A 26,011-nucleotide genomic window follows, 5' to 3' on the forward strand; every position below is an offset into this window, starting at 1 on the left:
ATCAAGCACGGAGATAAGAGAGGACACTTCTCTCTATTAATTAGCTAGCTAACACAATATATGAAACACCTAAATTAACCCCCCAAAACCCCCAACCACCCCCCTTTTCAAAAAAAAAAACCCCAGCCCCTGAAATGCTGACGCGTGGATGCCTATTGGTCCCAGTTGGTGACACCAACCGGGACAAAAGGCCCTGCCTATTGGTCCCGGTTGGTGTCACCAACCGGGACCAAAGGCCCCCCTGCCTGGGCTGGCAGCAGCGGCCACGTGGAGGACCTTCTGTCCCGGTTCGTGTAAGAACCGGGACTAAAGGGTTAGGGCTTTAGTAACGACCCTTTAGTCCCGGTTCGAAAACCGGGACAAAAGGCCCTTACCAACCGTGGTAAAAGCCCCTTTTTCTACTAGTGTTAGCACCTACGAACGCCACCAAGACGTCGTCGCCTCACCAACGGGGGCCGCTGCTCCGGCGACCGTAGCCCTTTCCGAGAGAACCAGAACACGAGAACCTCGTCGCCATCATCTCCGGCAACCGCGCGGGCTTGCCCGGCAGCCTTCAGGTGCCAACAAGGGGGCAAGGGGGGGAGGTGTGGTGGCCCTGCTACGAGGAACTTTAGTCGCCTCCCGTGTTGCCAATGCGCGCGCGGGGGGGGGGGGGGGGGGGGTGCTCCTGCAATTTTTCGAGGAAGAATTCTAGGACTTCAATTTTCCAAAGATCATTTGATTTTTCTTTTTGAATCAAAGAGGTCAGTATAACCCTCAAACAATCCTATGAATTTCCTTTGAATGAAAGAGCGACAACTTAAAATGAAAAATGGATTGTTTCCTACTCTGTATTTTAGCCACTTTTCAGTGTCCTCTTGCCAAACTTTTGGGTTTTTGTTTTGCGCTGAACTTTTGGGTTGCTCGAAGGAAATGTTCGCGGGTCTGAAAAGATTAAGAAGCCTCCGCGAGCTAGCTAGGGTTTACCGCCATGGCGGCTGAGGGATCCTCTGCGCGCATGGCAGGCGCCGAAGGGTCGGCGGTGGCGGAGATGGACCCGGAGTCCTCGCACGGGACTGGGGCCCAGCTACGAGTTCGCGTTCGACGCAGAGAGCTTCTCCGACAGGGTGCTGCGGTTGGAGATCGCCGCCGTCGCCAGCGAAGACGTCGCCGGAGGATCCCTCCCTGACGGCGAGGATCCCCGCATGGAGGAAGGTGCGTGTGCCTCCTCCCACGCTGTCGGATGGTGTGATTCTCTTGCATAATTTGTGGGATATACTTTCCATGCTTGGGCGAATTTTGTATCCCTCTGTTCGGGCTTGGGGGTAGTGACTGGGGCAACAGGGAATTGATTGAGAAGTCCTTAAATATTGAAACTGAAGGTTGTGCTTGCTGAACAGTCTCAAATTTACAAATTAGGTAACAACTTATGCTCCACCCACATGTCAAATCTGCCGATTATTGCAATCTAAAAATGAAACAAATAAGAACATATTATTATCAAATGTCTGTCTTTTTCTTTGTTCCCATCTTTATTTGCACAATCAAACAATAGGCTGCTTGTGATAATCCCTTACTTTTAAGTTGTACAAATACCTGCTCGGTACCAGTAAATTTGCTGATAAAAACGTAGCACTTGGTTGCACCTTTCTCAATACGTGCAAGATACCCACAAACTCTTATTTGAGCTCGTTGTTTCTCTTTTAGCTACTTGAGTTGCTTCTGCTACTAGATGCTCTGCTAGCTGTATGGAATATTAGATAATAATATAAAAGTTTGTCTACTATCTCTTACTTGAACAGGGCTATATGAAGTTCATAGATAAGATTTATGATTACTTTACAGAGTGAGCTACGAGCATGCTTAGATTGCTGGGTAATTAAGTGTGTTTACCGTACTGCTGAAGATTAATTAAATGACTCTGCACCCATATATAGTAGAACAGAGCGTTTCAAAGTATTTTTAACAGCAGTTGTTCTAAACCGTTTACTTCCTTTCCTTGCGTCTCCTTTATTTCACTCATCTTAGTATTTTGCTGGTGATGAAGGACACAGTTTGAACTCTTCCTCTGCCATGGTAGGCACACCAATTTTACGAGTAAAGACCATCTTTATCAATTCAGCGATTCTTGCTGCAAGAAGTCCTTTCTTTCTCAAGGTAGTACTTATAACCTTCTTGGTTCATTTGTTATTTAGCCAGTTCTTCTAACCAGCTTCATGATTTTTAGCTTTTCTCAAATGGCATGAAGGAATCTGTTCAGAAACACCCAACAGTTCAGATTGTTGATTCAGGTAATGCAATAACTTTAATGTACATTCTTCCTTTTATAACCGATTCTAATTCGCTGTTGTGATTTTGTTGCTATTTTCTATGTTTCGAAATCCACAATGATTATCCATAATAAAGATGATATTTATGTTTCTGAGTTTCGGCCACTCCTCTCTCTCTCTCTCTGTCTCTCTTCTGCACGGTTAATATCTTCAACACAGATAGTCTATAGTAATAACCACTTAAATTGTTAAACACCAAGAAACCTTCCTTTTTTGTTTATTTATTTGTTGAGTTGTTTCCTTAATCCTTTTTTTCTTCATTCTACTTGGAACAGATGAACACGCCTTTATGGAGCTTTTAGGATTTATATACAGCGGAAAGTTGACAACTACAGAGCCCACTCTTCTGCTCAACATCTTGATGGCTGCTGACAAATTTGAAGTTGTTGCTTGCATGAGGCATTGCTGTCACTTGCTCATGAGTTTGCCTTTGACCACGGAATCTGCACTGCTCTACCTAGACCATCCATGCTCGAGTTTAGTGGCAGCTGAAGTTCAGCGTTTGATAGCAGCAGCTAAGGAATTCATTGCCAACAACTACAAGGATTTTAATATGTGAGTTGTCCCCATTTGCATGCATGGAGCCATTGTTTCCTTTTCTACTCAGAGAAGTGTGGACATAACAGTGTAGAGGTCTGCTTCGGTACACCACCCCCCACACACACACACACACACACACACACACACACACACCCCGCGCTTAACGTATAAGGGCATTTTGGGCATACGGTGCTTAACGTATCCCGCGCCGTATGAGGCGTGCCCATACAGGTAGAGCCGGGCGCACGGCTCGAGCCGATACGGCCGGCTCGCATCTACCCCCTCCCCGTCACGCGAAAAAAAAAATTACCCACAACATGCGTTGATCACGCGGCCCATTCCAACGTCGCCCCGCACCGCCGATCTAGCTGTGATCACGCTGCCAATTCCAACGTCTCCCCGTCCGGCCGATCGCCGCCTTTCCCAGCCGATCTCCGACCATTCTCCCCGTCTTCACCCGGGATCTGGCCGTCGCGGACGTTGTTGGAGTCGCCCGCCGTACGTGATCTGGCCTCCGTGCAGGTATTCGCGGTGACATGGCCTACGTGGACGCCGTTGCCGCCCGCAACTCCGTGATCAACCTCTCCGGGAACGTCCTCGCCGTCCGCAGCCAGGCCAGGCCGGCCGAAGTGCACGTGCATGCCATGTAAGCCGTCTAGTTTGTCAAAAAAAAATTGTACCTGCAAATAATTATCTGCAATCACTCATCCATATGACCGTAGTATATTTAATTTGATTTAAAATTGATAGATCAATATTTATTTATAATGTTGCAATGTTGGTTGTGAGGTCATTCAATGGATAAAGAAACTGGATTTACGGATCTGTTTTTGGATACGAGTGAGTGGGATGGTAGCGATAGTGTTGATCGTACGAATGGTAATGAAAGTAAAAATGATGATGATAGCAGCGACAATGAATCCTGGTCGTCGTACGATAATTTACCTGAGAAAGATTTTCAAAAGAAGGAGGAGGGTGCTTGTAGTGAAAACGTAAGTGACGTGTACATTCATTTCGTCGGATGACGAACCATATGGGTACTTACATGTGCATATGATTTCTTTTATGTGCAGGAGGATATTGACGTCCAGAACGAGGAAAATCATGGTGTTGAATCTTTCGCGGATAACATAAGCCAGGTTTGGTCCAAAATTTAAGATGTCATACAATAATAAAAACTTGTTAATGACAACATACACTTGCTTATGTGGAATATTGTAGGCTAACTTTGATGGTTGGAGTGGTGATGATGGCTATGAGCATGAGGATGGAGCTAATATGGACATTGAGGAAGCTGAAATCCAGCAACATGCGCTGGAGACACAGTTGAAGGTTATGGGTATGACATTTGCATCACAATGGGAGGCTTACATGTTCTATAATAACTACGCCAAAGACCGTGGATTCAGTATCAGAAAAGATAAGGTGAAACGAGGAAAAGGACTTTCAACCACTGTTCGGTATAGGCGATACGTTTGCTCGAGGGCAGGAAAACGTCTCAGTAAATTTTTAAACCCGGAGGGCCGTACCCGCAGGCTAAGACCTGAGACTCGTTGCGAGTGTGGCGCACATTTAGTCGTGAAGTTGGACAAAGGACGTGGAGTTTGGTTCGTGGCAGCTTTTATGGATGATCACAACCATTTGTTGGCTAGAGCAGATGAGGTGGTATCTCGGCGGTCACATCGAGTGATGGGAGATCACCAGATAGCTGAGATCTTGGCGATGGAAGGAGCTGGGATCAGAAAGCATATCATCGTCGACAACTTCATTAGCAGGTATGGCTCGTATGATAAGTGTGGGTTTCTGAGACGAGACGTCTACAACCTATGTTGCCGAGAAAAAATGAAGTTGATTGCGAAGGGTGATGCTAACACGGCAATCGGAATTATGAGGAGCAGAAAGGAGAAGGATCCAGACTTTTTCTTTGAGTACGTGCTCGATAAGGAGGGCCGTTTGAAGAGCATGTTCTGGTGCGATGCACATTCGCGGCGGGACTATCAGTTGTATGGAGATGTGACTGTGTTTGACAGCACGTATAAGATGAACAGATATGGTATTGCCGTTCATCCCCTTTGTTGGTGTAAATAATCACCGTTGCATCACATTTTTTGGTTGTGCCATTGTGTCCGACGAGACCGAAGCAACGTACGTGTGGCTGCTCCAGACATTCCTGAAGGCCAATTGTCAGAAAAACCCAAGGTCAATCATCACAGATGGAGACACTGCAATGATACGAGCTATTCGGTTGGTTTTGGTTGATGTGTTGCACTGTCTCTGCTCATGGCACGTGGAAAAAATATGCAGAAGCAACTTAATTACAAATCGCTAAATGAGTTCAGGGCACTCTTGTACTACTCCACCTCTCCAGCCAACTTTGAGGCGAGATGGCACGCTCTTGTCCGTAAATGGAAGACTGATAAAACAGAAGAGTGGCTGCGTAGGATGTACAAGAAGAGGAGTCTGTGGGCAGCATCATATCTGTCAGATGGTTTTTTTCTGGGTATGCGCAGTAATCAGAGGTGTGAAAGCCTTAACTCTTGTCTTCACCTTCACCTGGACGACGGTATGACTATTGTTGACCTAGTTGTGCATTATGAGAATTGCATAGTTCGACTACGTGAGAACGAGGCGCATGATGACTGTGTTTCAAATCAGTCATTGCCACCATCAGTCACAGAATATAAGGACATTGAGAAGCATGCTACAAAAGTATTCACTGATTCCAATTTTTATATTCTTCAACAAGATCTGAAGAAGATGGGAGAGCTTGAGATTTTTGAGACGCTAGTGGGAGTTGACTGCCACACCTTCATCATGACATGGAGAAATAACCGCAAATTTCAGTTCAGCGTGAATTATCGAGCTGAAAACTCTGAGAATATGATAGACTGCAGTTGTGGACGAATGCTCCGGAAAGGGTTGCCTTGCAAACACATTCTGTATGTGTTGGTTCATCTGAAAATATCTAAAATACCTAAGTGTTGCATCCTTAAGAGGATGTCGAAAGTTGCGAGAGGTGGGCTGCCTGCACAGCGGAAGAGTGACATGTTTGGCTGGGGTTGGACAGGGGCAGAGCAGCGTGCTCGCTATAGTCAACTCAGTATAACAGGAGCTGAAGCTTTTCATGTTGCTTCAAATGATCCATTCGTCTTTGATGAGTTGATGCAGTGTCTGCAGAATATAATAGCGAAGAAAAAGGTCCCTGATGATGATGCTGTTGGTAGTAGAAGAAATATGCATGAGGAGCCACGTGAGCCGGAACAACATGTTGATGCCATAGGTGATCCCGTGAAAGTTTCCACGAAGGGCGCCCCTAAACAGAGCACGACAGGGCGGGCAAAGAAAGATCCAAATGTTACAAAAAATGGAAGACCAAAATCATTTTCTGAGAGAAAACCCGGTCCTCTTTGTGGCATTTGTAAGAAAGAGGGCCATAGACGGCAAACGTGCCCTGAGAATGAAAAGTAAGTTTTACATTATCTTAATTATTTTTTTCTCTCTTTACAATTGTCTGATGAGTTGTTTACAATTTGTTATGTAGGAACCGGGCATAAAGATGAAGTATTCATAATCAATGGAAGGCACTGGGACAGAGTTCAATTAGCATGTCGTACTATTTGTCGCTTTATTTTGGTTAATTTGTTCAATTCTAATGCGATATGGCACTTTCAGTTTATTTGTTTAAGGATAAGAGACATGGCACTTTGAGTTTATTCTTTATGCCACCTTGTTCAATGTTATGAGACATGCAATTTTTATTATTATGTGTGAAACATGATATATTTGTATGAATGTGTTACTGTTGTCATGACTTTGTCAACTGTTTAACATTTTTAAAATTTAATCTATGTGAAAAAATATTTGAAAAAAAGGCCCAGCCGTGGCCGGGCGCGCGCACGGACAGTATGCTACAACGCCTTCTGTGCCGCCGAGTGGGAGGCCACGGCGTACAACAGGGCATTCATTAGTGTTCTATAGTGAGCTTGTGAGAAGGCGACGACGCGGGTATATAAACCGGTCATCGCGTCTCTCCGTGGGCGAGGTGGGACTAAACCTAGTCGGCACAACGCGCCAGCGTCCCCATCCGCACACGAAGAGGCATTAAAGGGCCGGCCCACGCGCCCGACGCGCGTTGTTAATGGGCCGACAGATCGCCATAAATCCCCCTCGAGATCGTTGCATGTGCCCGCTCGGTGGGGCGGGACGAGACGTCTGCCACCGGGCCCGCGGCTGTCGCTCGGTCGGCTGCTGGGCCACCAGACGCGCGCGTGGCCCACGGCGAATCGCGCCAGCCCGCACTAGCTGGACTGCGCGGGCCCGCCACTGCGTCGGCTGTCGGCCACCGCACGGGCTGGGCTGGAATATTCGTCGGATCCAGCGCCGCTGCCGCCACCAGAATCACCTTGGGATATTGTGCAGGTTTTGTCCACATCACGCCAACTCAGGACGGCGGGGATATTTTTTAATAAATGAATGACGGCCGCGAATAGAAACAACAACAGTACATATAACGTCGGAGCCGCAAACTGATACATTTTAGCACAGCAAAAATATTACTTGCCCACACGCATTTAAATGTTTAGTCTCACACAAAAGCGATAAATAAAACGTGAAAAATTGTCGAAATCTGTCCCAGTGCCATGTCGCATTACAATCGATCAAAGTATCCAACAACGGCAGGGAAACCTTCTACGGGACTAAAACCCTACCGATGCTAATACCTATTCCTTCTCCATGATTTTAACAATTTTCATCTTGACCTTCTCTAATTTGTTCACCTCTGAAAAAATAATTTCTGCGACAATACGTGGCCTTGACGCATTAATCTCTTCCTGGTCAAATTCATGTGTCCAGCGATCAATGTCCCAGTATTTTATGCACCACATCACAAAAAGTCCACAAGACACTCTGCAATAAACATGTGTGATAAGCTTACGATGTAGCACGCACTTGCTTGTACTCATTTAACTTACCCATCTTTTTGTCTTGGCATTTTATACTCATTAATTGGCCACGATGAGACATCTGGAATTTTTTTTGCTTCAAGTGTTGAGTTGGCCTCCATAATATCGTTAGAAATTTCAGCTCTCTGAAACAAATTAACAAAACCAGAATTTAATGTATGACCCAATATTTTTCTGAATGCTAGTGCGAAAATTATAGCGTACCAGGGTGGCAATCATATTGCGAATTCTTTGACTAATTGCGCCTTTAGAATTTGAGTCAAGAACTTGAAACTCCTCCTTGACGGTGTGCATCACTATGATTATCCAATGATTATCATTAACGTGCATAGGAAAATACGCCTACATAGTAACCAAATGATGTTAGTGCAATTAAATAGTAATGACTAATAAAAACAAATAAATATGAAAGCAATACCTTGTCCCGTCTGAAATACTCATCCATTACTCTTGCGAGGACTTTTGTTTTCTTTGTAACATTCTTTGAGCCTAAATCATTTACTGACTTGGTCTTTCCCCTTGCCCTATTCAACATAAATTTGGGGAACCACGTTGTTGATATGTAACGATCAGAAAAATCACGGTGTTGTAGGTGTTTACAATATGCATTGATGATCTGCATACATAAACAAAAAATTTCTATCAACTTGTGAAGTACAAATGAGAGTTTTGTTAAAATCAAACTCATACTTACAGCGCCATTCAACCATTTAAACGTCAGGACATCGTGAAGCATAGCTGGCGTGCATATGTCCCCATCTGGTGGCGGCACATCAACCACGGTTCGGTGTGCATGCTTCTTTGACAATGCGAGAGTCTCAACAAAAACTCTGGCTGCCTCTATATGATCCGGAGTCATATTAAGAGAACTTGCTAGAATTGAATGTGGTGACGATGCAAACAGATCTAAAACAATGCAGCTACAGTCAGTTATATAAAAAAAATTACATAACGCGTGAATGAATTATAAAGTAGTATTTGACTTACTTTTTTAACACGTTTCTTGCGGGTAATGAGAAGGTTGTAGGGGGATTGACAATATTTCAACTTTTTTCTTTTGCGCTTACCTTCATTTTCCTGACTGCCTTCACCATTACCTATGTTGCTCTCTGCCGGGAAACTCTCAAACGTGTCTTCGGACTTTGTTGGTGACAAAGCATCCATAGACTCACCAGAAATATCAGCATTCTGCGGGGTTCGGGACATAGACGGAAAGTCTTTTGTACGTACAGTTGATGCCGAAGATGGAGAGTTTCCATTATCGTCTATAATGAAAGGATCAGTAGCTTCACCTTTACCCGGTGTCGTCGCCGGAGCACCCGTGTCATCAACGGGCACGGAGGTATCATTGATACCCGTGAAAGATGTTCCTATCTTTACGTTCGTAGGTGATTCAATATCTGGCCAATATTTTGATGACTTGTACTGGCCATTCTCCATCCCAACTCCTTCACCTACATTATCAAATTCGTCATTGTTGTCCCTCTTATTGGGTTTGTACAGCACACCTTCCGTGTTCAACCTTTCCATTACCATCTACGAACACAAATGAAACACGATAAGTAGTTGAAGAATTAAAACACGTTCAATACAACTTGTAAATTACCTGTGCACATCTTTCGGGTATATTGAGAACCTCCTTGTGAAGCAGCTTTATGTATGTCATCACACGGTCCATACTATAAGTCGTGTTTGATGAAACCGCGGACGTGCTTGGCTTTCTACTCCTGCCACCACCTTTCCGTTTAGGTTTCTTCGTTTCTTCCTCTGGGACAGTCCCTTCACGTGCTACCTTAGCACGTCTGTACTCTTCGCTAACGCAGTTTTCAATCTGTACAACAAACACTAAAATAAATTAAATAACGAATATACTTAATTACTATGTGAAACCAATAAGGACTATACTTATTGACTTACATTGCCGGTGCCCCGCCCGTGCATGTTGTCATAGTCGTCTCGCTTTTTCCCTTCCGTTTCTGGCCAGTTAAGCATTAGTGGGTATTCACGAGACAAAGGATCAAATGTATCCACACCAATTGGCTCAACTTTTTCCCAGTATATATACTGCATGATAGTAAACACAACTAGTCAAACACATAGATCACATAAAAAATATATGTACATACAACTATTACGAAATGACTTGTACATGAAGAAGAGCCAAGTTCCCGATAGGCCACTTGAATTTTTCAAGATCTTCGACCGTTTTTTTAATAGCATCCATGCACACCCCCAACGTGAAACCGTTCCAATTGTATGACTTGATAGCGTTCATGTCCTCCACCATTTTGTAATAACGATAAGGAACAAACTTGGTGGATTGTGGTGCTAAGACTGTACCCATGAGAACCAGTACGGCCCTTCTCACAAAATCGTCATCATATGACTGAGTATCAACAATATTTTTTATCAAATCATCGATAGGATTAGGCCTGTTCTTTTGTCTAGAAACCGATTCGGAACAATTTTTTTGGCATCTAGTTGTACTGTAGCTACCATGCTACTGACATCATCACCCTCGTTACGTAGCCCGAATATGTCATAAACATCTTCATTAAGCACACTGATGCCGTCAGTATTTGGCCGAATAATAAATCGCTTTCTACTACTATCATACGTTGTAATCATAAATTCCAATAAATTTTTCCTCATTTTCACTGAAGGAATTCTCAACATACTGTCCAAATTTGTGCCACGTAGCATCATGCGTTGTCTGGGTGTGAATTTTCCCACCAATTCGCACCACTTCTCAACCGAGCAGTACACATCTCCGAATTCTTGCATTCTAAATAAGATGACAGTTATCTAACTAGTTACGAGATTCAAAAAACATTACATATGGTTTAATACCATACCTTCCGGCGCCTCGACAGTCGCACCGCGCGCCCTCTGCCCACACCACCGCGCTGGCCGACGGCCCGTCCTAGGGTTCTGGGTGCGGGCGACTTTGCCGAGACGGCACGGCCGGACCTGAGATCCAAGTCGCGCGCGCAGATGCCAGAGTGTATGGCCGTCATCAGGCCGGCAGGGAAGGGAGTTGGGACGGCCACGGCGGTGCGACCGTCGGATCGGGGTGAGGACGTGCGTGGAGGCGGCGGGGTTAGGCGGTCCTGGGGCGAGGTAATGGCGACGTGGTTTCCATGCCATGCACGCACGTACGGCGTCATAAACGTGGTCACGCCATAGTGAGCCCCTTGGCCCGTCCCGTAAAACTACCGCCGGCTGGCCCACGATGCATTTATTTCCGATGTTTTTTTAACGACAGAAAATATTAATGCATTTTTAATGCAACCATTCAAATTTTTTGCACACGCACTCATCACCAGGGCCATCATGCGTGCAAGTTTTCATAATTTTCCGACACCGTATGAATTTCTTATGGTTTTCTCCGTGAAACGCACCGAAAACATTGACCGGGCGTGACACAACGTGCGTTTCGTGTCCGAATTCGTTCAACTCTTGCGTGGGGCCCTAACATGGGCATGCCCACTGCCTCCCAAAATTGGGTGACGTTTCATGCATGCCACCTCGTACCACCCATGCAACCGGCACTGATCGGATATGAAGGATGTCAGCCCCGTATTGCGTTCTCTTTTCTGACTCAGCCGGTGGACTCCAAACTTTTTCCACACGCCAGCATCACCAGGGCCATCATGCGTGCAAGTTTTCATAATTTTCCGACACCGTATGAATTTCTTATGGTTTTTTTCGTGAAACGCACCGAAAACACTGACCGTGGTGTGACGCAACGTGCGTTTCGTGTTCGAACTCGTTCAACTCTTGCGTGGGGCCCTATCATGGGCATGCCCACTGCCTCCCAAAATTGGGTGACGTTTCGTGCATGCCACCTCGTACCACCCATGCAACCGGCACTGATCGGATGTGAAGGATGTCAGCCCCGTACTGCGTTCTCGTGTTTGACTCAGCCGGTGGACCCCAAACTTTTTCCACACGCACTCATCACTAGGGCCATCATGCGTGCAAGTTTTCATAGTTTTCCGACACCGTATGAATTTCTTATGGTTTTCTCCGTGAAACGCACCGAAAACACTGACCGGGCGTGACACAACGTGCGTTTCGTGTCCGAATTCATTCAACTCCTGCGTGGGGCCCTAACATGGGCATGCCCACTGCCTCCCAAAATTGGGTGACGTTTCGTGCATGCCACCTCGTACCACCCATGCAACCGGCACTGATCGGATATGAAGGATGTCAGCCCCGTACTGCGTTCTCGTGTTTGACTCAGCCGGTGGACCCCAAACTTTTTCCACACGCACTCATCACCAGGGCCATCATGCGTGCAAGTTTTCATAATTTTTCGACACCGTATGAATTTCTTATGGTTTTCTCCATGAAACGCACCGAAAACACTGACCGGGCGTGACGCAACGTGCGTTTCGTGTCCGAATTCGTTCAACTCCTGCGTGGGGCCCTAACATGGGCATGACCACTGCCTCCCAAAATTGGGTGACGTTTCGTGCATGCCACCTCGTACCACCCATGCAACCGGCACTAATCGGATATGAAGGATGTCAGCCCCGTACTGCGTTCTCTTTTCTGACTCAGCCGGTGGACCCCAAACTTTTTCCACACGCACTCATCACCAGGGCTATCATGCGTGCAAGTTTTCATAATTTTTCGACACCATATGAATTTCTTATGGTTTTCTCCGTGAAACGCACCGAAAACATTGACCGGGCGTGACGCAACGTGCGTTTCGTGTCCGAATTCTTTCAACTCTTGCGTGGGGCCCTAACATGGGCATGCCCACTGCCTCCCAAAATTGGGTGACGTTTCGTGCATGCCACCTCGTACCACCCATGCAACCGGCACTGATCGGATATGAAGGATGTCAGCCCCGTACTGCGTTCTCGTGTTTGACTCAGCCGGTGGACCCCAAACTTTTTCCACACGCACTCATCACCAGGGCCATCATGCGTGCAAGTTTTCATAATTTTCCAACACCGTATGAATTTCTTATGGTTTTCTATATTAAGTAGTTCTATATTAAGTAGTTTTTTAATATAATTGCATAATAAATTCTATATTAGGTATTGTTTTTAACATAACTACATAATAAATTCTATATCAAGTAGTGTTTTTTAAGAAGAGTATTTTCCAAATTATTATTACTTATAAATTATAACAAAAAACTCTTTACTATTATGAAGGCAACTGTAGCCATTAATGCAAAACAAATAAAAAATAAATAATGAACATTACATAAATTATAGAACATTTATACAATACATAGGGCTTTTCATTAATTATAGAATATTTATTAAAAAACTTAATATTATTTTTGAAACAATAAACAAATAAAGAAAAAAAATCAACAGCGCACGTTGGCCGGCCCAGTGACTCGACAGCGCGCGTGGGCCAGCCCATTGACTGTGCACGCGGTGCGGGGGCAGGGTCGGCGGGGGTGAGGACTAAAGTTTAGTCCCACCTCGCCCGCCGAACGACGCCGCGACCACCTTATATACCAACCTCCCACCACCCTTTCGAACTCCTCTGATTCCCGCCCTGTCCCGCCACTGCCCCGTTTGACTGTGCTGCAGGCCGTAGCTGGGCTGAAAGGCCGACCCTTTCGCCACCCGGCTTGATCGGGCTGGACCGATTAAGCGCAGTTGCGGCCTGCAAACACAGGCGGGCTTATTTTTTTTTATCACTATTTTTTTGCCTTCTATGAGTCACGGCGCGGGGGGAGGTGGAAGGGCCGCTTTTTTAGTCCCACCTCGCGCGCCGAGGGACGCCAGGACTGGTTTATATAGCCGCCTTTGAGCTATTTATTAGATAAGGTAGTAATAATGTTAGTTGAGTTTCACTAAAGTCAACTGACATTATTACTATCTTATTTTTTAATATCAGCTCGTCAATTCGCGCACAAATAACAATAGTAAAGTTTTCATATGTATAATTTAAATACGAAATAAATTCTGTATTAAGTACTATTTTTAATATAATTACTTAATAAATTCTGTATTAAGTAGTGTTTTTAATTTAACTACTTAATAAATTCTATGTGAAGTAGTGTTTTTTTATGAACGGTCGTTCCAAATTATTAAGTAGTAGCAATAAACTCATTAATATTTTTTAATAAGCTGAAAAATGTTAGGCATTAACGCAAAACTCATAAAAAATTAAAACATAAACTGATTATTTTTACCTAAAATTGTAATAAAAAACTCATTATTCTTACTTATAAATTACAAAAAAAGCATTATTATTATGAAAAACAATTAGCCATTAATGCAACACATTACAGTACTAAACTTTGCATATATTTTAAGTATTTTTTAGCCATTAATTAACATTACATAAATATTAAAAATGTAATTACTAATCTACACAAATAACTGATTAAAATATTCATTACAAAAAAACTCATTATCAATTAAATATCCAAAAACTCATTATTATTTTAGCAATTAATTATAAAAACCTCATTATTTTTTCCTATAAATTGTAATAAACAACTCATTATTATTATAATAAATATAGTTAACAATTCTATATTACGTATGGATTTTTATTAATTATAGATTTTTTTATACGATAACGAAATGCATAAATAACTAAAAAACTTAATACTATTAAAAAAAAGTCTTGACTGTGCGCGACAGCCCAGTGATTGTGCGCGATGGCGCGCGTGGGCCGGCCCATTGACTGTGCACGCGGTGCGGGGGCAGGGTCGGCGGGGGTGAGGACTAAAGTTTAGTCCCACCTCGCCCGCCGAACGACGCCGCGACCGCCTTATATACCAACCTCCCACCACCCTTTCGAACTCCTCTGATTCCCGCCCCGTCCCGCCACTGCCCCGTTGGCCTGTGCTGCCAGTCGTAGCTGGGCCGAAAGGCCGGCCCTTTCGCAACCCGGCTTGATCGGGCCGGACAGATTAAGCGCAGTTGCGGCATGCAAGCACATGTGGGCTTATTTTTTTTGCATCACTATTTTTTTTGCCTTCTATGAGTCACGGCGCGGGGAGGTGGAAGGGGAGCTTTTTTAGTCCCACCTCGCGCGCCGAGGGACGCCAGGACTGGCTTATATAGCCACGTTCATGCACATTGCTATATGAGACAGTTAGTACTAATTTGGTTTGACTTTGCACTGCCAGGGGCGGCACTGCCGTACTGTCCGGACAGTGTAAGCTCATTACACTGCCCTGGCAGTGCGTCAGAGCTGCCAGTTGCAGTGTAAACTGAAATCACATCATTACTATCTGTCTTATTTTTTATTATTTGTCACACTATGCAAATTTAGTCTCACCTCAGTCAAATTACATTAGTACTATCGACATTATTTTTTTGACATCCTTCAAATGAACCCAATTTTTTTATAGTGTTCCACCATCATGACTAGGATGCATGACAAATTAACCTCCTTCTCCGAAGACCGTTCGGGCAGGACCGAAGGCCCCGTCCGAAAGGAGTTTTTTTTCGACATCCTTGAAATGAACTCAAATTTTTTCCATAGTGTTCCACCATCATCACTAGGATGCATGACAAGTTTTGTGGCTTTTTTTCATTTTATGAAATTTCAATAATTTTTCGGTGAAAACACCACATACCACACCCCGGCCGTGACGCAACATGTTTTTGATGTCCAAATATGTTCAATTCTTCGATTGACTGTGGGGGTGGGCATATCAACTCACTTGCAAAATTTGAGGTCATTCCGAATATGTCGAAAAATTGACCTCCTTCTCCGGAGACCGTTCGGGCAGGACCGAAGGCCCCGTCCGAAAGGAGCTTTTTTTCGACACCCTTCAAATGAACCCACATTTTTTTATAGTGTTCCACCATCATCACTATTATGCATGCCAAGTTTTCTGGCTTTTTTATTGCTTTATGAATTTTCTATAATTTTTTCGATGAAAACACCACATAGCACACCCCGGACGTGACACAACATGTTTTTGGTGTTCAAATACGTTCAATTCTTGGATTGAATGTGGGGGTGGCCATACCAACTCACTTGCCAAATTTGAGGTCATTCCAAATATATTGAAAAATTGACCTTCTCCGGAGACCGTTCGGGCAGGACTGAAGGACCCGTCCGAAAGGAGTTTTTTTTCGACATCCTTCAAATGAACTCAAATTTTTTCCATAGTGTTCCACCATCATCACTAGGATGCATGACAAGTTTTGTGGCTTTTTTTCACTTTATGAATTTTCTATAATTTTTTCGGTGAAAACACCACATACCACACCCCTGGACGTGACGCAACATGTTTTTGATGTCCAAATACGTTCAATTCTTGTATTGACTGTGGGGGTGGGCATACCTACTCACTTGCAAAAATTGAGGTCATTGCGAATATGTCGAAAAATTGGCCTCCTTCTCCGGAGACCGTTCGGGCAGGACCGAAGGCCCTGTCCGAAAGGAGTTTTTTTCGACAACCTTCAAACGTACCCACATTTTTTATAGTGTTCCACCATCATCACTAGGATGCATGAAAAGTTTTCTGGCTTTTTTATCGCTTTAAGAATTTTTTATAATTTTTTCGTTGAAAACACCACATACCACACCCCGGACGTGACGCAATATGTTTTTGGTGTGCATGCATGACAAGTTCTCCGGAGACCATTAGGGTATGAGCGAAGGCCCCATGCATGCGTTTTGCGACTGATTTTTCTACAATTTGTGTGTCGATTATCGTCTCGTAACGTTAAAATGCATGTTTCCGTTTATTTTTTGAAGTTGCATGACTAACATCAAATTAAACATACGGATTTTTTTTCCAGATAAACCATTCCGAGTTCATTCATAATTCAAAATATTTTACATAACCCTAAACATAACCGAGCACTGCTCTTACATAACTTAGACCGAAATTTAAATATAAACCCTAAAACTAGACTACTCGTCGTCGCTGGCGCCGGTGAGGTCGACGACCGGCGCCATACCGCCGGCCTCTTCTTCGCCGCCGTCGCCGCCATCGTCGCCGCCGCCGTCGTCGTTGTCGTCGCTGAAATCCCACCAGTTGTCTTCCCGCGCCTGCTGCTCCTGCACCGCCGCTATGGCCGCCAGCCGCTCTCGTTCCTCACGAGTGGCCGTCGCGGTCGCCTCCTCTGCAGACCGGGCCAGCACCGCAAGTAGCCCCGGCGTGTCGTCGGGGTCTCCGTCTTGCGTGAGGGCGGCCTGCGCCGGCGGGATCTCGACCAGCGCCGGGGCAGGGGCCTGCTGTGCCGGGCAGTTGGGGCGGCTGGAGGTGGGCCGTGGCGGCGGCGACCACGGGAAGTGCCGACCTCGCCGGTAATGTCCCCGACGGGGAGGCCGGCCGCCGAGTCCCTGAACGCGCCGAGGACGACGTTGAAGTTCTTCCCGCGCCAGAACCCACGGCGGGCCCTCCGGTTGTACCGGCCGCCAGGGAAGGCGCGGAGCTGCTCCCTTGTCGTCGGCGGTCCCATGGTGGGGATGCCGTCCGCCCCGATCCGCCATGGCCCCGGCACCTTGGCTGCCGGCGGCACCATCAGGCGGAACCGGGCCAGACCCTCCGTGTCGCCGATGGTGAGGCTCAGCGGCCAGACGCCGCCCGGCCACACGCCCTCGTCGGAGTCGCTCGAAGACATTGCCGGCGAGGAGAGGGAGATGGGCGGGCGAGGAGAGGAAGAGAGATGGGCGGGCGAGGGAGATGGCACGGCGTGGAGAGGGCTGGCGCGGCCTTTTATAGACGGCGGGGGAGGGAGGTGGGCGGGCGAGCCATCGGTGGCGCGTGCCACGAGGGAGAGGCGGGTGGCTGGCGGCACGCGCGACAGCGGTGGCGTGTGAAGGCGCGGCAGGCGTGGCAGGCGAGGCATCGGTGGCGTCTGGGCGCGGCAGCGGGGGCGTGGGAAGGCGCGAGGACGGCAGGCGCGGCAGCCGATGCGTCGGTGGCGTCTGAAGGCGGGCGGGCCGGTCGCCGCCGCGGCGGCAGCCGACCGGTCGCGTCAACTGCCGGCCCGAGGCGGAAGGCTGGCGGCAGGCGCCCGGTCGCCGCACGCGCGGCAGTGGAGGGCGCGGACTACGAGGGCAGCAGGCGGGCGGCAGGAGATCAGCCGCGAGCAGTCGGCGCCTGCATGCACGCCGCAATTACTGCAAAGCAGTTAATTGCACCATGATACGGCCGTCCGCGCCACGTCCACACGTACGCCCCCACCGGTCAACGCCGACTTAAAAAAAAACACGCCCTGCATCTGACATACTGGGCCCATGGATGCTAACTGCTCGGCTCGGCTCGCCTCCTCACGGCTGCCAAGCGGCTCGGCTCGTCCCGCAGCCGCGTATACACAGGCGCGTGGGGGTATCGGCGTGGACGCGCGGGGGTTATTTTTTTTACATAAGACGATCGTGCCCTGGCAGCGAAGGTGTATGGGGGAATCTCAGCCCTTGATGTGTTTAGGGGGGTGTACCGAAGCAGAAGTGAACTGTGTATAAAGTGTACTGAGGGCATGATTTGTCTCTTTTCAGGTTCCAGCATGAACTGATGAACTTCCCTCTGCTTGGGATTGAAGCCATCTTTTCGAGTACAGACCTACAAATACCAACTGAAGATGACATATATGACTTTCTGCTCAAGTGGGCCCGTGCGTGATGCCCAGAACTGGAGGAAAGACGCAAGATCTTGAGTTCTCGTCTACTAACGCTGGTGCGCTTCAGTCATATCACCTGTGCTTCGCTGTGGAAGGTCCTTAGCAGACACCAGTGATGATATAGACCATGGTCAAGTAAGTAAGTGTATCACCGAGGTACTTCTGCACGCGCATGGTGATCTTGCGGTAGACGCGGCAGCCTGTTGGCACTTCGAAGAGCGAACTTACAAGTGCAAACCTGTAAGGTTAGTTGTGTTCGATGGAGCCTGCCCACGGGTTATAGCTTATTGGGATCTAAAGCGTGAGGAGTGCTCCCAAGTTTTCTCTTCACAACACAACGGTGATACAGCCGGGATCATCTCGCATCCGCTGCATCATGCAGGGCTTGACTTGCTTCTCATAGCACTATGTCACAGGAACCACGTGAGTGGGCTGTACAGCTTTGGCCTGTCATTATACATCGGCCACAGCTCAAGGCGTGCGCGTGTGACATTAGAGTATGAGTTTGCTGCATGGCCAAAGGCGTCGCGGAAATTTGTGAGCAGCTTTGAGGGCAAGGGTTCATTCACTAGGGGTTTGGAGCTTGCATGCGGTGATTTCTTTGGTACTGCATGGTTGACTTTCATTGCTGACGACAACCTCTTCATCGACGGCGTGCTGCCGGAGTTACGAACTTGATATCTCACACCACAAAATTATAGGCCAGACACTGAGCCGGATCACGGCCTAATATCTCAAATTAGCTGTTGCTTCTTCATGACTCTGTTCTGGTTATTGCAAGATATTGCTCCTTCGTCCGTGAGAGCTTTCTGTACCTGGGAGCTTTTTGGTAACTTGTTTTTTTTTCGATAAAGGAAATTTCATTAAATTGGTATGTACACCTCCCAGTTTGCTTGTCATGAACTTCCTGGCAAAAAGAAAGTATTCGGGGCTTCGAAAACCTCCCAGCTGGCACCGTCGTATATAACTTATCTACCATTCTTAAGAAGTTGCTCCCCACTACTCCCAATTCTCTCATCATGCACACCGTCCACATCATCATGATGCCACGTCATTGTTCTCTCAACATGTAGCCTCCACCTCAGCAAAAAAAAGTCAATGAATCATTAGGTTTCAACCTGAGTGTAATCAATCTCTAATTAGCAACTCTATCTGTATTCCGTACAGGTTCACCTCGTCTCCTCAGTGATTCTCAAATAAACACCCACGTCGTTACATCTTTCTCTTCCCCACGATATCTGTCCGTCTTCCTATAACACGCTTCTTCTCCCCTCCCCTCCCCTTAATATTCCCCACCCAACAGCACTCGCATAGTCAGTTAGTCACACTATAGTCCCCTGTCGAAAGGAACGATGCGGGACGACGACCAGGTGGCATTGCGTTGAAGTCTTAGATCATGGCTGCCCTGCCCCCGTTCCACAAAATCTCTTCTCGCCGAAGCTTCTTCTACGTTCTCGTATTTTGACGCACACATGTAGATTTAAGGTCGTTGTTTAGTTTGTACAAATTTGGGATTATTAGTTAAGTTATAAACAAAAGCATCAAATCAGGCCCCTTTTGGTTTTTCAATCTGTGAACCCGATGGTTCTTCTCCTCCTTATCATCTTCTTCATTCCGGTCGTCATCAGCACAACTAGGTATCCCTTCTCCAGCTCCGTCAATTTCTGGTGTGCGTCACCTCATCAGCTAATATTGCTCGATGTCGCGCCACCACACCGCTCCTGGACGGCGTCGCCACACGCCCGGCGTGCGTCGTGCAGTCGTCGGCACCCGCAGCGCCCCCTTGGTGCCCCATCTCGGCTTCCCCCGACGGTGCATCTGCATGCCCGCGGCACCTCCTCAGTGTCCACAATAGCTTCGCCTGGCCGGCCACTCCGACCGTCCGCATCGACTTTGCCCGCCCGCGGCTGCGTTCCGCACCCACCCTGCCTCATCACAGCAGCACCAAGAATCTTGCCACTGCTTATCGTGCATCCCCTCAGTGCCTCCTCCCTTTGCTCTTGCATGGAGCTCGGCAAAGCTTTCGGCTTTCCTTTCACTTCAAAATGTAATCGCAAAGTTCCTTCCTCGCATGTTCAAATGTAATTCCTTTTCCTATGTTCAGGTTCAGGTTCAGGTTCAGGATTTTATAACCTATTTGCATGTTCAGGTTTGATTCAGGATTTTATAACCTCTTCGCATGTTCAGGTTCAAAATATATTTCCTTGCTTTTCTACGTTAATTGTTATTACCTCTTTGGCTGTCCAGGTTCGATCCAGTATTTTAGAGGCAGGTCCTAATGTTTATGGTAATCACGCAGTACGAGGAAAATCTGGGCTGTTGTTCTAATTCCTTCTTTTTCCTATGGAGTATTTTTGTGCTAAAGTATATTTTATCAGTACACCCTTTTCACTAAGATTTATAACCATTTCAATTTTTAATCTGCACAAAATAATTTGATTTACACGAAGCCATGAGAGATTTTTTTTGCAGCAGGATGTCGGTAATCAACCACACCACCATTTATTCCGATTATTACCTGACCATCATGGGAACTATATAGGGACATATAAATGAAAACTGCACGGATGCAACATCCTCGGTGCAACATCTGCATGTCGGAGCTGCAAACTTATTCTTGAAAATATGAAGAGCCAAACATCCATGCTCATGCTTTAGCATTGTATTCTATTTATCTGATGTTGGGCAAGGTTGTGAGCTAAGGCTTCTAAGCTGCATTTTGTCAGGGTTGTGTGGTGACATCAAGAAATTTGAAGGGAAAACAATTAGCGTGCATCTTTCTTAGTGTGTATAGCTTTATAAGTATATCTACTGGCGACATGTAACAGCGCAGATATAATGAAGGACTACTCCTCAATTACCCCCCCCCCCCCCCCCCCCCCCCCCTACTCTATCTTATTTCTATACAGTGCAATGTCACGTAACACAACTGGCACTCTTGGATAATTAAGATAACCTCTTGGTTATCAAGCATTGGTAATCCAATAGGATCAAAGGCTGATAATCAAGGCAACCTACTCTACTACCAGTGGCTAAATTACTCATTTTTATCACATTGTTGCTCTTCGAATTGTTAGCCAATTTAGCATTGTATTCTAATTTTGACAACAAAACCCTTAATATTAGCTAAGAGTTCTGCGGCACCGCGCGGGGTATCATCTAGTTCTATTGATGTTTCTCCTCTAAAATCTGTGATGTTGTCTGTTGGACCCAGCGCTTTGCCCTTGTTGAAGCTTTGGTGGTCGTCTTCTGAACAAGTGTGCTATTTTCTAGCCTTGTGCGTTGCTAGCACGAAATCCAGAGAAGTAAAAATCTAGTGCTACCAAGCCTTGCATCGATATTGCGCTAGCGGCACCAGTGCAGTGCACCACTAAAGTGTTGCATTTTTTGCACTTATCAGTAATATTGCATTGGTTGACACAAGATATTTCTATCATGTTGAAAAATGTAAATCTATGTTTGATATTAATATGGAGGTTTACGAGAACTAATTTTTGATGTGACGTTGCTACTGGCTCTCTTTGCCGAGTGGCGCTCTCGGCAACGTTGGCCCTCGGCTTGTTCTCCTGTCCCACATGTCAGGAGCTGACACGTGTCGACCTGGCTCTCTTTGCCGAGTGGTGCTCTCGGCAAAGTTGGCCCTCGGCCTGTTCTTCTGGTCCCACATGTCAGGAGCTAACATGTGTTGACCTGCTACTGGCTCTCTTTGCCGAGTGGTGCTCTCGGCAAAGTTGGCCTTCGGCCTGTTCTCCTGGTCCCACATGTCAGGAACCGCCGTCCCTATCCGCTATACGTTAGCTAATTTATTTTGCCGAGCTGTACTGTTTAGCTCTCGGCAAAGTCTTTGCCGAGTGCCCGTGTTTCGGTTCTCGGCAACTTCCTGTTTGCCGGAGAGGTGTACGCCGGGTGACTTTTGACGAGGGGACACTCGGCAAAGGATTTGCCGACGGTTTTCGGCCCTTTGCCGAGTATCCGTGGCACCCGGCGTACAACAGAATTCCAGTAGTGGGAGGACCCATCGCTGACGACACCGCGTGGAGAAAGGTGCATAGAGGCGTTGAGTGCCTCCCAGGCCTGCCTCTGGATGAGTTTATGTAGCTGTTGGCAATCTTACATGCGCTTCTAAAACTTGCAATCCATTGCAAGGCCTGGGCTAATTTCCTAGCCATGTTATTCTGGTTTTATGGCCACGGGTGATCCATAACCATAAGTTTTGTGGCTGAGCTGACGTTTTTTTTTGAAACGGAGACAAAGATTGCCCCATCTATTAATTAAGCAGAAGAGAATTGCATGCCCAGTTAATTACGGAAAACAGGCCAAAAACCGAAAAAACAAGGGCCAAGCCCACTCCCATGGACTAAAACACATAGGGCAAAGCCCACCCTAATCGATGACAAGTCGACCTTTCGGCCAGACAACACAGTTCCGACTCTGACGGAGAACTCAGAAGAACAAAACCAGGCACGGCTGGCGCCACGGAAGATCGCCGACCGGGCCACCTACATCCAGTCATCGTACACCACAGGGCCCCGCCGCCGCAGCTTCGACTCCACAACAACACGCAAACCGACGCAAAACCGTGGACACGCCAGAGAAGAGCCGACTACCGCAAGTATTGTCGTTGAGCTGATGTGGTGTAACTGTACACTGAAAGCTTTGCTCAAACCGAACTCTAATTTATTTACTCAGTAGAAGTAGTTGGCAGATTATATGCTGTCCATACATTAAATCTGCAGATTGTTATATATTTCCAGATGCAACAAAAAGAAGGAAGAAAATACTATTGACAAATGCGTTATTGACTTAATGGTTGTGTACTTGTGTATTTGGAACGATGAATAGATTGTTTCATAGCATTTCAGGTCAACATTAGTCTGCCTTTTGGCTTGTTCATCTCCGTTCTTTCTGTGTGTTGAGACATTTAAGATTATTATCACCAGCCTGCGTGATGAGTGTTTACTTTTAAGCAATGGAAAAAAAATCACATTCTATGGCGAAATACCGTGTCCCTTAAAATACACTATTAGCTTGCTATATCATGCTATTAGCGAGACATTGTACACTGCTTTATTTAGCGAGACATTTCTTAGAACGCTATAGCGCGCTATTTTTTCCACTGCTTTTAAGGGTACAAATACCTGCTGTATACAGGTAAACTTGGTATTGGCATAATGTGCTGGTCAAACGTAGGCCTTGCTTAGTTGCTTCTTACATGTAACTTACTGGTTACATGGCAATGCTGACAAGGGCTCCTTGGACTGGTTCATCGTACATGTGCAGGAGACACACTTGACGACAATCTCCTCTTCCCACACGGCCACACAAGGGTGGCATTCAAGAACTGATGAGTACACTAGTTCTTGTTTTCTTGTTGTAGACCAAAGTCAAATGTTTGCTCAGAACAATAATGTACTCATCAGTTTCATTAGCTATATTTCTTCATAACTACATCCTTCGTTTCATAATATAAGAGCATTTTTTTTACACGAGTGCTCTTATATTATGGGACGGACGGAGTATACGATATTTGCCTTCAAACAACTTTTCCATAAGACAATCCTCTATAACACTATGCCCCCTAGTTTCAAAGAGCCCACATCCGAGCACAACTAATTGAGGTATTCAATTTAAATTGGGTCATCCGATTTTAACCGACTCAACAATTTCTCAGCGAGCTCTCCCTTTTGATTCTTTTAATTCTCTATGTTCGCTAATTTTGAAGCTCTATCATGCAATTGAGGTACTCCCTCCATTTACTTATACATGGCCACTATGGAATATACATTTTGCATCTATATAAAACCACCAACAGTAACCGAGGCAAAATTAATGATATTTTCTCATACTATCAACCTGTTTAATAATTGCATGCATGCAATCATAATGACAGTCAGCTACTTCCTCCACTCAGTTTTCTTGCATGCATTTGGCCTATTAGTGATCCTAGTAAAAAAAAGAAAAGCTGACATGCAAAGCAGGTATTAAATTTTACATTGGTACTTGTAATCTGAATTTGTGGTCTTGTATATAAAACTGGAGGGAGTATTCAATTTTGGATTTGGTATACGATTTTGACAGTGCCAACGATTTTTCAAATCAATCAGCAGCAACCGGCCTATAAAAGCACATCTATTCCGCACACCCCCACTAGTAGAAAAAGGGGCTTTCGTTCGGGCCTGGCCAGCCCATTAGTCCCGGTTCTTATACGAACCGGGACCAACGGGTGCATTCGTCCCGGTTCGTGAGCCCAGGTGGCCGGCCGGGGCCTCGCGGGCTTTGGTCCTGGTTCGTCTGGACCCATTTGTCCCGGTTCTAGGAACGAACCGGGACCAATGGGCCTCGCTCCTGGCCCATAACCATTGGTCCCGGTTCCAGCCACGAACCGGGACAAATGATTTGCCTATATATAGCCCATCGCGAGCGAGCAGAGCACTCCACCCTACTCTGTTTTTTGCTGGCCGGCGAGGGGAGGGCATTTGGGTGCTCTAGCTCACCTCCTATGCACATGAGGTGTTGATGAAATGTACGAGCCACACTAGTTAATATTTCTTCTCTCGAAACTCGACCTCTGAGCTCCATTTTCCCCGAGATTTTTCTAGGTTTAGCGGTCCGTCACGTCCCGTCTCCGTCTTCACCGCCGTCGATCGCCCGCGCCGATCTCGTCGCCGGCACCACAGTGGTGAGCCTCTTGTTCTTATCTTCTTACTTTATTTTCTTACTTTTATTATTCCTTGTTTTATATAGTGCGATGGTTCTGGTATCCGCCCCCGTCGGCCCTCGTCCTGTCTATGATTCGGATGTGGTATATATTATCTTTTTATAACTATCTGGTTCATTTATTGTTTATGACAATTATGCCGACCAACGTGACATAGATTTTATTTATGTAGGAGGTGGTTGAACCGGAAATTCCAACCGACCCTATTGTCGAGACGTTAAATTTAGTCGAAGAAGAAAACAATTACTTGAAGGAAAAAATAAAAAAAATTGAGGAGGAGAAGATGATATTGGAGTTGCATGTTGCGGATGTCGTCGATGATCACAAGATCAAGATGGATGCAATGCAGTTGAAGATTAGAAAGATTAAAAAATATGCCATTCATACCGAGGCTTGGTATCATTATGCCGTTGGATCAATTGTTACCTTAGTTGTGATTATGATCGCATTTGTTGTTGCATTGAAAGGTTTTACATAGTTTCAATGTATGGTTTAACTAGATGCTCTGGAGAGCTATATGTTGTTCAATTTGAACTATGTATGTACTTTGGTTTTAATGTGATGATGAACTACTATTAATTTGGTCACTTATCTATCCATGTTCATTTGTTGTGCTTTTCAATTTCAGGGTCTTATAGCTGAAAAAATCAGTAATGCATGAAAAATAACAAATGAAGTCAGAAAGGGTTGAAAATTGATAATGTGGCTTTGAATGGTGCATTTTGAACATAGAAAAACTATGGAGTTCAAATAAGTTCAAAAAAATGAAATCCTTTTGTAACAGACGAGTTTCCGTATGAAACCCTGATACTTCGAAAGAGATTGTCCGTTTTGTACACGAAGTGCATCCAGTTTTTGCCGTAAGCCTCTCTACTTTCTTGCACATGCTATGTGGGTGAAATGATG

At 45.9% G+C, this 26,011-nt stretch overlaps 1 pseudogene; it reads left to right on the forward strand.

Annotated features, from left to right (window-relative positions):
• Window positions 1–970: 970 nt before the first annotated feature.
• LOC123121145 (BTB/POZ domain-containing protein POB1-like) lies at window positions 971–19,065 on the forward strand (annotated as a pseudogene).
• Window positions 19,066–26,011: the final 6,946 nt, after the last annotated feature.

The sequence above is a fragment of the Triticum aestivum genome, chromosome 5D, assembly GCF_018294505.1.
Source record: "Triticum aestivum cultivar Chinese Spring chromosome 5D, IWGSC CS RefSeq v2.1, whole genome shotgun sequence".
NCBI classification, from domain to species: Eukaryota; Viridiplantae; Streptophyta; class Magnoliopsida; order Poales; family Poaceae; genus Triticum; species Triticum aestivum.